Source organism: Oryx dammah, unplaced genomic scaffold, assembly GCF_014754425.2.
Source record: "Oryx dammah isolate SB20612 unplaced genomic scaffold, SCBI_Odam_1.1 HiC_scaffold_26, whole genome shotgun sequence".
In the NCBI taxonomy this organism is placed as follows: domain Eukaryota; kingdom Metazoa; phylum Chordata; class Mammalia; order Artiodactyla; family Bovidae; genus Oryx; species Oryx dammah.
In genome coordinates, this window is record NW_024070210.1 from 97,339,461 (window position 1) to 97,354,049 (window position 14,589).

The following is a 14,589-nucleotide window of genomic DNA, read 5'->3' on the forward strand; positions in this document are numbered from 1 at the left end:
GCCTCTGTATCAGGAGGAGCCGTGGTGTCCCCTTTGCTATCTGCTTCCCTAGTGGGCCAATTTTGACCCTTCAAAATCAATTCAGTCGGGAGCTTCTTCTGTCTGTTTTTCTCCCAGCCCCTCCCGGGGGCTCCCTCCCACGGGACTAGACTGTAATTGTCCTGTACTAGTTATCCTCCTTGAAGATGGGAAAAATATCTTTGATTGCACAGTCCACACCCAGAACTAGAGCTTAATGTAAGTCATTGCCTCACGAGTTACACACACAGAGTTTGTATTCAAAAGGAGAGGTATGTAGTTTATCCTGGTTATCCCAGAAGGTGTCAAGTTTTTCTAGTGAGGAGGAAGGTTTTTGTATCAGAAAGAGATATCCTATAATGTTTTGCTTGAATTACTGGTGTTAAACAGTAACCTGGGCCCCTCGTGGGGCACTACTATCCTTCACGCATACAAGCGTGAGGCCATGCCACTTGTCACCTGGGAGGAACTTGCCCTGGATGTGTGCTCTGCACAGTCGTGGGCAGGGTGGCAGCCATGGGCATTCTGTACTCTTCACTCTACTTGTGTTAAGGACCACCCTTTCTTCCCAGCTCTCAGAGCCCACTGGGAACAGCTTCCCCTTCCTGGTTTCTTGGTCTCTGAAGCAAGCTGATAACCCCCAAGCTGGCATTCACTCAGTTCTGCCTTTCAGCTCAACCATCTGTCTGTGTAGTCAGAGTTGTGGAGACAAGCAGCCTCCCCATGACCTGAGCCCCAGGATTGATCCCATATACAACCTACATCGCGCCATTACATTCTCTGAGATTTCTTTTTTCTGTTCTTTATCTCATGCCAAGACTTCTGCCATAAACCAAAGTGCAGAAAGGTTAGAAAGGATAAGCTTTCCCCTGTAGTCCTGACCCTTTGACAGTGGAGACAGTGGGTCTTATCTCTGTCTTTGGACACAGAATGGCCTATGCTTATCACTTTTATACTCTTGTTTGCTTCCAAACAAGAGAGAAGCTAAGAAATGGCATTTCCTGTTACATTGGCTAGGAAAGAGAAAGCCCTGGCTGGAGTAAGTAGAAACCCAGAGCAAGGAGGTGTGATGGCATTGCCGTATCTTCTAAAAGAAAAGGGAAGGTCAGGTATGCAGCAGCCAGCCCTGCTGAGCAGCATGCTGCGAGTCTCTGGTGGCAGGAGGGCAGCAGCCTCACCACTCTGCTCCAGGAAGCAGCCATCGTGACTCAGAGGCAGAGTCCCCTCTTCCTAGGATGGCTGAGTGGAGAGGCTGTCTCTGCCAAAAGGGAGGCCAAGATGTAGTCCTCATATTAGAGAGACAGATAGATAGACAGACAGATAGATACCCGTGCTCAGTCATGCGACCTTATGGACTATAGTCCACCAGACTCTGTCCATGGGATTTCTCAGGCAAGAATACTGGAGTGGGGGGCCGTTTCCTTTTCTAGCGGGTCTTCCCCAACCAGGGATCGGACCCACATCTCCTGTATCTCCTGCACCGCAGGCAGATTCTTTACCTTTGCGCCACCAGGAAGCCTTACTCCTCATATCACTCAATCACTAAAAAACAAATGAAATAATGCCATCTGCAATGACATGGGTGGGCCTCGAGATTGTCATACTAAGTAAAGTAAGTCTGACAGAGAAAGACAAATATCATATGATATTGCTTATACATGGAATCTAAAAAAAAAAAATGAAACAAATGCACTTGTTTACAAAACAGAAACAGACACAAAACACAAATTCATGGTTATGAAAGAGGCAGGTAGGAGAGGGGTAATTTAGGAGTCTGGGATTAACAGATACATACTATCATAAATAAAATAGATAAATAATAAGGCCTACCATAAATAGCATTAATAAAGAACATACATAGTAGGGAACTACAATAATCTATAACAGGAAAGAATCTGAAAAAAAAAACATAGGTATGTATAACTGAATCACTTTGGTATACACTTGAAACTAATACAAGACTGTAATCAACTATACTTCAATTTTTTTTTTAAAGATGTATTCCTAACTTTCAAGGAAGATAGATGAGTACACTTCCTGTGAGAAACTCTGATAAATAACATGCACATAAAAGCAGAGTGATGTGATACGTGTGAGAGTTCAGCTATGCGTGGGCTACCAGGCTCTGTGGGCTACGATGCCTGTGTGATGGGGGTGCCATGGGAGAATGTGGTTTCTATTTCAAAAAGGACCCTCAGAAGTACGCTTTGGATTATAACCCACTCACAATATTGAGGCTCTCTATGAACAGTCCTCATCAAGCAATTTCCTGAAACAGAGAATACATTACCTCGGCATGAGTGTAGGCTACACACGAGAGGGGAGGCAAAAGCTTCACATCCTATTCAATCTTCAACTGTGACCCAAAGTTTCTTCCTAACAAAGCACAATTTACATAAAGATCCGATATGTTTAAGAGCTGATGGCCCTGATTCCTTGATGCAGATGAACTATTTGTTAAGCCCTCTTTATGTGTTCAGCACTTAACTTGCATTTTCTTGTTTTACAGTCTTTGGCTGAAACAGCTATGGTCTTTACCCATGATCAACAAAGTGTTCTCAGTTGCTGCTGCTGCTGCTAAGTCACTTCAGTAGCGTCTGACCACGTCTGAGTGATATCCTCAAGTTATTGCTACATCATGAGTGATTAGCATGAGTGATTACTTGCCAGGCACAGGCTGTTCCTCTGGCAGAGCAACTACAAAGAGGAAGTTTGAGATTTTATACTATAAACAAAAGTCTTTAAGGGGCCTTCACTGCTGGGGCACACAGGTCAGTCTCCTCAGCTTGGGCAAAGGTGTGACAGTCTTTGTCATCTGTTCTTCCTGAAGCACTTTGATTTGGTTTTCAAAGTTTAGAGCACTTAATGACTTTTTAATTACAATGAAAGTTAGTTGCCTACATTTAATAAATACACAAGTTTAAAATATACGAATTTCTTCCATCCTTATTCAATTCTTCACCATCCTCAAGTATTATGCCATTATATCATTTAGTCAGTATTAGTTATATGCTATGCAGTTCTATTGGGTCAGACACTGTATTGCTAAACTGAAGGATCTAATTAGAAACAGACAACTTTCTAGGAGTTGGCATTTAAAGGGCTTGGGGTTCAATGGTAAATTACCTTTTTTTTTCCTTATTAACTAATTAGCATGCCTGAAAGATAACTTAGAATGGAAAAATTATATTTCATACTAATGTTTATGTTACATTTCAGACATGCTTAGTTATGACTAGTCAACAAGAGGAAGATAATTAGGGACCACATTAGCTACTATTAGAACACAAATATTAAGACTTATCAACAGGATGACATTGCTTAGAACACTTCCAGATTTTGAATAAATGCAGAGTGACACCATTGTGAATGATTAATAAACACAATTTAAATAGTTAAACATTTTCAAAATATTTCCTACAGTTTTTCACTTCAAAAACTTACTTAGATAATTCCAACCTTCTCCACAAGGAGAACTATTCTGGGAAACACCTGAAAAAATAACTCATGGGGCAAATTTCAAATTCTAATCAATATGAATGCTTATTTAATTAAGACATATTAAAGAAGATTAAAATTAGTGTAAGGAGTTTCTGATGATCTCAAACTTTTAAAATAAGGGCTCTAGGGTTTAGGGAAAGGATTTCGTGAACTGTTTTACAGAACTGCATGCTGCAAAGACTTAAAGCTTGTGAGATGAGCTTTAAGATTTTAAAAGAAGAAAATGTTTATTTTCTTCGTTACCATTCATTTCTTCATTCACTCTTGGCTGTGGATCTATCACTATTTTTGAAATCACAAATATGACAGCTTTCCATTATATTTGCTTAAATTCACCAGGGTGATCTTTCCAAGGGCATTACTGAATTTTTCCCTCTAAATGAGATGGTCTGTAACCAGAACTCCTGCCTCCCCCACAGCACCTTTCCATAAGCAACAGGAGCTCTGGCTATAGTAAGGGCGGGCAGTTATGCCATCCTCTTCCCCAGCTCTTGCTCTACAGGTACATTTCATTCTGCCTAACAAAACCCTCCCCCACCTTCCTAGCCCTGATTTGTACTTTGAGAATCTGGTCATAATTCCTCTTCACCAGGTTTCACATAGTAATTTTAGCACGGTACTCTGGGTTGGACCACAGAGTGCTGTGTCTGTTCTCTGTGGGCCAGAAGGCATATAACATATGCTCAGCTTAATAAACAGGCCCCAAGAATCTAAATTATAAAGAATTTGAGGACAAAGATTATGCTTTACTCATTGTTTTATCTTCACTTAAAAGAATATAGCAGGAAATTGGTATTTACTGAATTAATGAATAAGACAATATGAAACATTTTTCTCAAACTGACTTGTCCTTAGCCACATGTTAGGCCTTCGGGATCACATATATAGAGATACAAAAAGCGGATAGAAATGAGTCTTTCCCTTCAATCAGTATGAATCGGATTTATCAGTTATGTTCCAAGATCTGTATGCAACTTATAAGTTACTTTTACACATGTAAAAAAGATTTACAGCTTATAAACTATGTTCATTAACCCTTTTCTATTAAACATACTATTAATACTATGGAATGCAAAAATACCTTAATTGTCAGCTCTGACCTCAAATGTCAGCCTCAGTTAAATGGTGAAAAGTATTACAAAGGTTTACATTCATGTGACCAACCTGCCATCAATTCCCTCTCCTGAATCCACCATTCTCTTCTGAAATAACACTAAAATGACAGTAGGGCAATTGAAAAAGGTATAAACCCATAAGAACAAAAGGAAAAGAGAAATCAGAGAATAAAAAAATATCATATTTTTATGCAAACAAAAGTACATGGGGAATTCTGCTTCCAGCTAGGATGGAACAACACAGGACTGAATTTACATTGCTTCCTAAAATGACTACAAAACAGAAAATATATTTGAAACAATAGTTAACACGACATAGATAATCTAGTAACAAAGAACAGTGACCCCTGTGAGGTGGTAAACAACTGAAGTGAGTTGTAAAAGTGCCCCAGCTTCATGCCTCAGGAAAGGCTTCAGAATGTCACTCTGGGATGGAGATCAGCAGAGACCAGAGGGCTTCCCAAATTGAGGACAGAACTGGGAATACACAGAGACCATGAGTTTACAGGGCCAAGAACCAGAGACAAAGCATTTGCACAGAGACAGATCCAGAGAACTGTAGAGAGGTCTCCTTGATTATTCAGCCAAATACTTACTGATCAGTATGTGCAGATAAAACTGTAAGGTTCGAGAAGGAAAAATACTGTATGTAAGGCAGTACAGTATCACTTGAAGGTAGACTGTAGTAAGTGACAGGAAGATAAGACTGTGGTAATTTAGTTATAGTATACCTAAGTGTATAGGTACGCTATAAATCCTAAAAGAGTAATTAAAAATAATACATCAAAGAGTAATGAGTTATAACCTAGTAAAAGATATAAGATAGAATGAAAAAAAGATAAGCAATCCAAAATGAGGCAGAAATGGAAAAAAGGGGCAAAGAACAGATGGGACAAATAGAAAACAAGTAGCCAGAGGACATATTTACCCAAGCATATCTGTAACCACATTAAATATAAATGGCCTAAATACTCGCAATTTAAAGGAATAGATTATTATACAATACATGGAAGGTTTACAACTTGGAGAAACCATGCAATGAGTGGGTAAGGTCCAAAGTTGAAAACAGGAGAAATTATGATGTCTGAGTATATGGAATAATAGATGCCCAGCTGCTTGCCCCTGCATAGTACTGCCAGACAGCTAACAGGAGACAAGAGTTCTGTTCTCTGAGGAAAGGCTGGAGATTCTGAGCCAGGGCCCAGCTAACGTCAGGATGTTTGGATTTGAAAACACGGTGATTAAATTCAAGTTTCGAAGCTGAACAACATTCCTAATTTCCTTTCTTCACTCCCCGCTTTTGACCCTATATTAGAATTCACTAATAGAGAGAAAGGAGGTTTCTCCCTGGAGAAACAGAACTGTTCCAGTGAAAAGACTTTCATAACAGGAAGAATTTTCTAATGAAAAATGCAACTTTTCACTTATATACCCCACAGAGAATTTCACCAGCTCCCTCCTCCTGCAAAGCTTCCAATTTCCACTCTGGAACATGAAAGAATAACAAATCATCAGTACACATTTGAAGTATACTTTCTGTAAAAATATACAGACAAAAAAAATGGGAAGGGAAAAGGAAGGAAATAAGGGGAAAGGAAGAAATCAGAAGAATCTAGAGCTAATGTAGAGTGACGGGGTATGGGATTCTTACACCTTCTATGCTACATCATGAAAGAGCTAAAGGAAAATATGCAATCTATAAAAAGGAACAGGATGCTACAAAGGAGGGCAACTAAAGAATAAAGAAAGAGGAACTTTTTAAAAACCTTAAAATTATAATAAAAAATAATCATAATACAATTAGAATATAAACTGGTAGAAATCTTCCAGACAGTAAGACAAAAAGAGAAGGGAAGGGAAAAAAGAAAACAAAAAAGATGTATTTTCAGAGAACACAGAGGGTCTAATAACTAACTTTCCAAAAGGAGAACAGAGAAGTGGAAGGAAAGATAAGGGAATTAAAAAAAAATATGTTTGATTTTCCAGGAAAACTGGAAGGCAGCCATCTCTAAAGAAAAGGTCTACTTAGTCTGAGCCACCAGGGAAGCCTAGTATTTGCATAGAGAATAACAAAAGACTATGCAGACAGGGATCATCCTAGATTTTTAATACTAGGAACAGAGAGAACTTTGAAAGTTATAGAGGGGAAAAACAGATCACAGCTAAACATTAAAAATGGTTGCCTCACAAACACCAACATATGGATCAATGGGACAGCACAGAGAGCCCAAAAATAAACCCACACACCTATGGACAATTAACCTTTAATAGAGGAGGCAAGAATACACAATGGAGAAAAAATAGTCTCTTCAAATCTCTAGAAAAGTTGGACAGCCACATGTAAATCACTGAAGTTAGGACACACCCTCACCCTAGACACAAAAACAAACTCAAAATGACTTGAAGACATGACATCATTCAACTTCGAGGAGAGAACAGAGGCAGAACATTCTCTGACATATATCATACCTGTGTTTTCTTAGGTCAGTCTCCCAAGGCACTAGAAATTAAAAAAATAAATAAATAAACAAGACCTAATCAAACTTATAAGCTTCTGTACAACAAGAGAAACCATAAACAACAACAACAAAAAAGACAACCTACAGGCTAGGAGAAAGTATGTACAAATGACATGACCAATAAGGGCTTAATTTCCAAAATATACAAACAACTTATATGACTCAACAGCCCCCCCCCAAAAAAAAAAAATCAAACAACCTAATCCAAAAATGTGCAAAGACCTAAATAGACATTTTTCCAAAGAAGACATACAGATGGCCAGTAGGCACATGAAAAGATGCTCACCATCACTAACTATTAGAGAAATGCAAATCAAAACTAAAATGATATACCACCTCACGCTGGTTAGAATGGCCATCATTAAAGTCTACAAATCATAAATGCTGGACAGGCTGTGCAGAAACGGGAGCCCTCCTATCATACAGGTGGGAATGTAAATTGGTACAGCAATTATGGAAAACAGTATGGAGGTTAAAAATATAGTTGCCATATAAGCCAGCAATCCAACCCCTGGACATATACCCATACAAGGCTATAATTTAAAAAGGTACATGTACCCTTATGGTCATAGCAGCTTTATTTACAATAGCTAAGACATGGAAACAACCTAAATGTCTTTTGACAGATGAATGGATAAATAAGATGTGGTCTATATATAGCACAGGGAATGATATTCAACATCCTGTAATAAACCAAAATGGAAAAGAAAGTGAAAAAAGGATATGGCAGGGATTCCCTGGTGGCTCAGATGGTAAAGAGCTCACCTGCAATGTGGGAGACCCAGGTTCAATCCCTGGGTTGGGAAGATCCCCTGGAGAAGGGAATGGCAACCACTCCAGGATTCTTGCCTGGAGAATCACATGGACAGAGGAGCCTCCAAAGTGGAAAATATGAAGTATATACATATGTATAACTGAGTCACTCTGCTGTACAGCAGAAACACAACATTGTAAATAAACTGTATTTCAATAAAATTGAAAAATATATAAACGGGTACCTCTAACATTATTTAATTGTATTAACATGTGTGTGTGGTAGGGGGTGTTGGGGGGAGGGAGGCAGTCTATCTTCCCAGAGGGGAAGGATGGAGAATCTTGGAGAAGGAGCTAAACAGGAGTGTTTGAGGCCCTCTCTCTGCTCTGCCTACCCATGGAGGAGGCATATTTAATTCTCTGTGCGATAAGCTTCCCGGGCCAGGGGTGATCCCCTTCAGAGTATAGATGTGCACCTGTGACCCCATCTAACTCAGCGCTGAGTCATCGGAATACCGGGCAGCCCACTGGGATTTGGGTCAAGCAGTGGTGTCCAGATCTGCTTCATGCCCACAATGAAGCTGATATTGTGATGCCTCCAGTTGAAGACCCAGATTTTAAAGATCCAAACCCTTGACTAAAATCCTCTCTGAGTAAGGGTGCTCTAAAGTGAAAACACTTTAGTTATATGCATAAAACTACTCGACTTACAGAAATCCCCTCAGGTCAGAGAATCTGAACTGCCCCAATGGATGTGACCTGCTCCTCATCCGTTCCTCATACTCCTACTTTCTCCCCTATTACTGAGTCTTGAAAACATACATGATTTTAGGACTTTGGGGATCCCAGGATAGACCTTCAATACCAATAAGTATTCAGAGCCATGCAGTAGATACAGGCCATACAATGTTACCTGTTAAGCCTAACTTTCATTTGGGCATAAGGCAGATTCAATTTTGATTAACTGTGTAATTCTTTAAAACATCAAAATCAGTTTTCTACTTTGAATTTATTTTGCTCCTAAATGGCACCCCACTCCAGTATTCTTGCCTGGAGAATCTCATGGACAGAGGAGCCTGGTGGGCTACAGTCCATGGGGTCACAAAGAGTCGGACATGATTGAGCGACTCACACTTTAACCTTGCACATTTGGAATTTTTTTCTTTCTTCTGTTAATTTAGAAAAGTCAAAAAGCTAAACATTTCTCTCTTTTCTCCTTTCCCCTACTTTTACCCTCCCTTTCCCTTTCCTCTGTGTCTATGTGTGTCTGTGTATGTGTGTGTGTGAGGGAAAGAAAGAAAGAAAGAATTTCATTCACAATACAGACCACAAAAGATTGGTCTTTAAGTACAGACCCTCACTGGGTATGTCGGTCTAAGAGCACAAGCTTCCTCTGAAATAAAGGTCAAAGTCCCTAAAGGAAAAGAGGGGATAATAGAACATACATCGATTTTCAAATTTGAAGAATTACATTCCTTAGATTTCCTTGAAAATATGATAAAATGTTTTATTGTCTGACTCTCTATTATTCATGTAGGCATTTTCATTTCTGTTTGAATAAGTGAATTCAGAAATGACTCATTTGTCAATAAGCTAACAATCTTAGTTCTTGTACATATATAACTATTTGACAATTATCTATGTTAAAAACTTACAGGAATACAACATTCCCTCAACATACCCTAAACAGACCTGAAAAGACTTATCAGCATTCAGGCTGTTTTTGATAAAAAAAGGCTCATGAAATATGCCCAGCCCTAGGAAAGAACTTCCAGGTTAGAGAGTCATAGCGATTAAGAAATTAAAGGTTCCTAAAAATGATAGCATATTGAAAAGCAGAGACATTACTTTGCCAACAAAGGTCCGTCTAGTCAATGCTATGGTTTTTCCAGTAGTCATGTATGGATGTGAGAGTTGGACTGTGAAGAAAGCTGAGCACCGAAGAATTGGTGCTTTTGAACTGTGGTGTTGGAGAAGACTCTTGAGAGTCCCTTGGACTGCAAGGAGATCCAACCAGTCCATTCTGAAGGAGATCAGCCCTGGGATTTCTTTGGAAGGAATGATGCTAAAGCTGAAACTCCAGTACTTTGGCTACCTCATGCGAAGAGTTGACTCATTGGAAAAGACCCTGATGCTGGGAGGGATTGGGGGCAGGAGGAGAAGGGGACAGAGGATGAGATGGCTGGATGGCATCACGGACTTGATGGAAATGAGTCTGAGTGAACTCCAGGAGTTGGTGATGGACAGGGAGGCCTGGCGTGCTGTGATTCATGGGGTCACAAAGAGTCAGACACAACTGAGCGACTGAACTGAACTGAACTGAACTGAAAAATGAACGTGGAGAAAGACCCCAGGGCATAAGTGTCCATCATGAGAGATCTCCCTGAAGGGAAATACTCAGGCAAGTCTAACCTAGAAGACTTCAGAAGCAGTCAGTTGCTTGCACCTATATGTATTAATATAAGCACTTGAATATAGTTCAGGCTTATGAAAGTGTGTGGTTCTGGAAATTTAAATGCCACAGAGCATGATCATACCTAATGTGATTTTCTGAAATGTGAAAAACTTTTGGTCAAATTCCAAATAAAACAAATGACAATTTTCTCTCAATTCACACACTAATAACATTATTTAAAAATTAAGTATATGTTACAAATGAGCAAAAAAATTATGTTACATTTTAAATGGATATAGGTCTAATCTAAGAAAATTAAAAATAGGCTTTTAGTACGCAGAATTTCCAACAGGTCAGTCTAATGTCAAATGGAATACAGAACAATTTTTTGTTGGGTAGGAACGTCCCATACAAACCCAGTACAGAACATCTGTGGTCCCACTCAGTAACGGGAAAAATAAACCCTTCTACAAAATGGCCCTGGGGAGCAGAACCACCCGCAGTGAGAACCACTGGTCCAGAGTTCCAGGGAGGTCAGCTGGGACTGTGTGATAGCCATCAGAGAATCTGGAGCTAGCTTCATTTCCTCACATCTGGAGAGCACTGAAACCAGACAACCATGGAATTTGGCACAAATTATACTCTTAAGCCCCAGCTACTTCCCAGGCAATCAAAAAAATACCAAGTTCCAGAGCAATGTTATAATCGTGGCTCGCATTTCCACCAAGGTTCTCTTCCCCTTTTGTTTCTGTACAAACTTCCAACCAACCAGTAGTTATTTTCATTTTTCTGGGCGACCTCCATTCCTTCTGCGCCTGCGATGTGCCCAGCATCCACACACTGTGAGCTCCTCTAAGGGGCAGGTGGGCGCCTGAAGACAGCCATGGAACCAGAGCAGGTCAGGCCCAAGACTCCTTACCCCCAGATCAAGCCTTCCCTTACCAAAATCACTGAATACAGTTCCTGTCTGACACATCCCAGGCTCTGCTAATGCAGAGAAAGCATGTCTACAAGGGCCTGGGCGGAGGGCTGCAGTTTTAGAAGACCCCGTAGCCCCCACCCCGCCGCAGTCTTCCACCAGGCTGACAGCCCACAGAGACTCATTCCCTTCTGGGAAGAGCAGCGGGCGGGCAGTCACTAGGTGGCAGTGCCACACCAGTTTTCCCCACGGCTGCCCGGCTGATCCAACCAGACCATCCTGAAGGAGAGCAGTCCTGAATATTCCATGGCAGGACTGATGCTGAAGCTGAAATTCCAATACTTTGGCCACCTGATGCAAAGAACTGACTCATTGGAAAAGACCCTGATGCTGGGAAAGATTGAAGGTGGAGGAGAAGGGGACGACAGGGATGAGATGGCTGGATGGCATCACTGACTCAATGGACATGAGTATGAGCAAGCTCCGGGAGTTGGTGATGGACAGGGAAGCCTGGCGTGCTGCAGTCCATGGGGTCCCAAAGAGTCGGACACAACTGAGCAACTGAACTGAACTGCCTGGCTGAGTTTGGGCCCGACCAGTGTGAGTCAGCTCATGAGGGGACTTCCCTGGGATTGCCTTCAGGCAAGAGCCCCTGTCGTGGGCATCATCCTGGAAGCAGAGATTGTTCCGTTTAAGAAACAGCAGCTACAACTGATATACACAAGCCGGAGCCACTCCCATACCAGCAGCCTCAGGTGTGATGGAGCAAGTTAGAGGCATCATCTGAGCAGTGTGTGTGTGGGTGTGTGCGTGTGTGGGTGTACGTGTGTGTGCATGTGGGTGAGTGTGGGTGTGGGTGGGTGTGAGATGGGTGGGTGTGGGTATGTGTGGGTGTGTGTGTCTGAGTGTGTGGTGTCGGTGTGGGTGTAGGTGTGGGTATCTGGGTGTGTGGGGTGTGTGTGTGTGTGTCTGGGTGTGTGTGTATGTATGTGTGTGTATGTGTGTGTCTGGGTACACATTCCTTTCTAGGTCCAACCTAAGGTGGCTGCATATCTTCACGTTTCACCCGTCTGAGCTTCTCCAGATCAAATGCCACACTGTACCTTGTAAATGTGTAAGAAAAAGAAATCCCTGTGCATTTTTCTAACCACGTTGGAGCTGAAGCAGCATTTGCAGACATAGATGTCAGGGTCTTGTTGACTCATCCTGAGAGCAAGTCCAGGAAGCGCTGCTCCGTCTCCAGAGGTACTGCCCCTGCCCCAGTCCTTTCCTCAGAGCCACGGTTCTTCATACCTGAGCCCCCTTCCCATTATCACAAGAACCTCCTGGATGGTTGCCAGCACTGAGATCACAGAGTGCAAACCCCACACTACTTGATGAGTACATAACGACTGTGCCTCTTTCTACTTGACCAAATCCCTCTCCATTTGTGTAAAAGCAGACACAGAGAAAAGTCACTGCTTTTGCAAGTGTGCCTTCTTGCACACAGGCAAGGTGGCAAACAGGGCTTTTCCGTGCACAGGCAGCTTTTAGTTTTGCTCCCTTCTGTTGCCACTGTTATGAGCACAGGGGCTAGTACCACTGAGCGGTAAAGTGGCAGAAAGAGGACTTGGGGAAAGAAGGAGGGTGAAGCAGCAGTGAGGCAAGCACTATCTTGGCAGAGCCAAAGGAGCTGGGGTGAGAGGATTTCAGTCTGTAAGACAAGGAGAGTAAGAAGAAGATGGATGCTCAGTAAGAAATCTGAATGAGACAAAAGAAAAAGAAACACCTCACGACCTTTCTATGACATTCTGTTCTCTGACTCCTCAGTCCCCCTCCCTCCCTCCTACACTAGTACTTCCATCCTGGGGTGGGGGAAGCGATGAGGAAAGCACATTTCAGCGTCCTAGCATCTATTACACATTCCTGAGAAATTTCTGATGTCTGTTTAAGGCTCCAATTCAACTGAAAAAGAATATATCCCAGTGACCCCAATCAGCCCAGCTCTAAGTTGCCACATCAACAGTAGACAATTATCATGAATAGATTCTAAAGGTTTAGTTTTCAAACTACAGCAAATGAAAATTCCTACTTAGAACCAATGCTGACAAGCCATTTAGCCTCCAGCACTTCATACTTCCAGGCTATGTTTCTAGAAAACATTCCTGAATGTTGTTTTATGAGAGAGAAGGAGGGAGGGAGGGAGGGAGAGAGAGAGAAAGATGACAAGAAGCGGAGTCAGAAAACCTCGCCTCCACACCAAGAAGAGAGCAGGGACAGCTCTCAGGAACACTAAGCTCATGGTGACTCCAGCGAGGCCGAGGAGCAGGACCGCAGACTTTCTGAGAAGGCCATCACAAAGCTCACCAGTTAAATCTTCCCACTTCAATTTTAAAAATTCATCCTCAAAGGCCTGCTGATTGTCCTTTGGTTGCTTGAGCATGAGCAGCTGAAATGCAGAGTGCAATGCCAAAGCATCATGAACTGAATTAAAACCCAGGTCTAGGCTCCTGGAGGGGGAACTTCTATGTGCAAAAAGACCATCCTCAAGCCCAGCTCACTGTCACCAAGGCCGTCAGCCCTCCACCATGTAAAGATCTCAGAGTTCTGCAATAGAAACACTGTGTCTTTGGACACACTGCTATATTTAAAATGGTAACCAACAGGGACTGATTGTATAGTACATGGAACACTGCTCAAAGTTATGCAGCAGCCTGGATGGGAGGGGAGTCCTTGGGGCATGCATATGTGTGTCAGCTGTACCCCAATGGGATGACCCAGAGAGATGACATGGGGAGGGTGATGGGAGGGGGGTTCAGGGTTGGGAACTCATGTACACCTGTGGTGGATTCATGTCAATGTATGGCAAAACCAATACAGTATTGTAAAGTAAAAAAATAAATAAACTTAACTGAAAATTAAAAAAAAAGAAACTATATGTCTCCTTAAGCCTAGGAAACATATTTTTATACAAGCGAAATAAAAGAGCAAAGACACGATGAGGAGGAGAGGAGGGTAACGTGGAAAAAAGAGGCCGAAAGTGAGAAAGTGAGTAAAGGAATAGTGGAAATTACTGCAAGTAAAACTCTGGAAAATGTGAATAAATGATTGGAGAAAAATCACTGCATGAGCCACAAAACTCGGAAACTTGACTAACTTAAAGCAATTTAAAAATCAGGCTCATTTTCTACCATCATGCACAAATATAGCCCATAGCCTTTGCTAGTTCCTACTACTGTTTCCAACTACTCCAGAAAAAGAAAAAAACAAGAAAAACAGAACCAACTTAAAAGTCCTATATCATCCTTCAGTTTTTAGTATTTTCAGCATTTAAAATGGTAATCAAAACCAGTGCTGGCTGGGACTTCCCTGGTGGCCTGGTGGCTTAGG

General features: G+C 41.7%; 1 protein-coding gene across 1 annotated transcript in view; it reads right to left on the minus strand.

Annotated features, from left to right (window-relative positions):
- The window catches only part of LOC120852643 (small conductance calcium-activated potassium channel protein 2-like), a 169,903-nt gene that overhangs the window by 40,865 nt on the left and 114,449 nt on the right, over positions 1-14,589 (minus strand). The gene's annotated exons all lie outside the window — the stretch shown is intronic.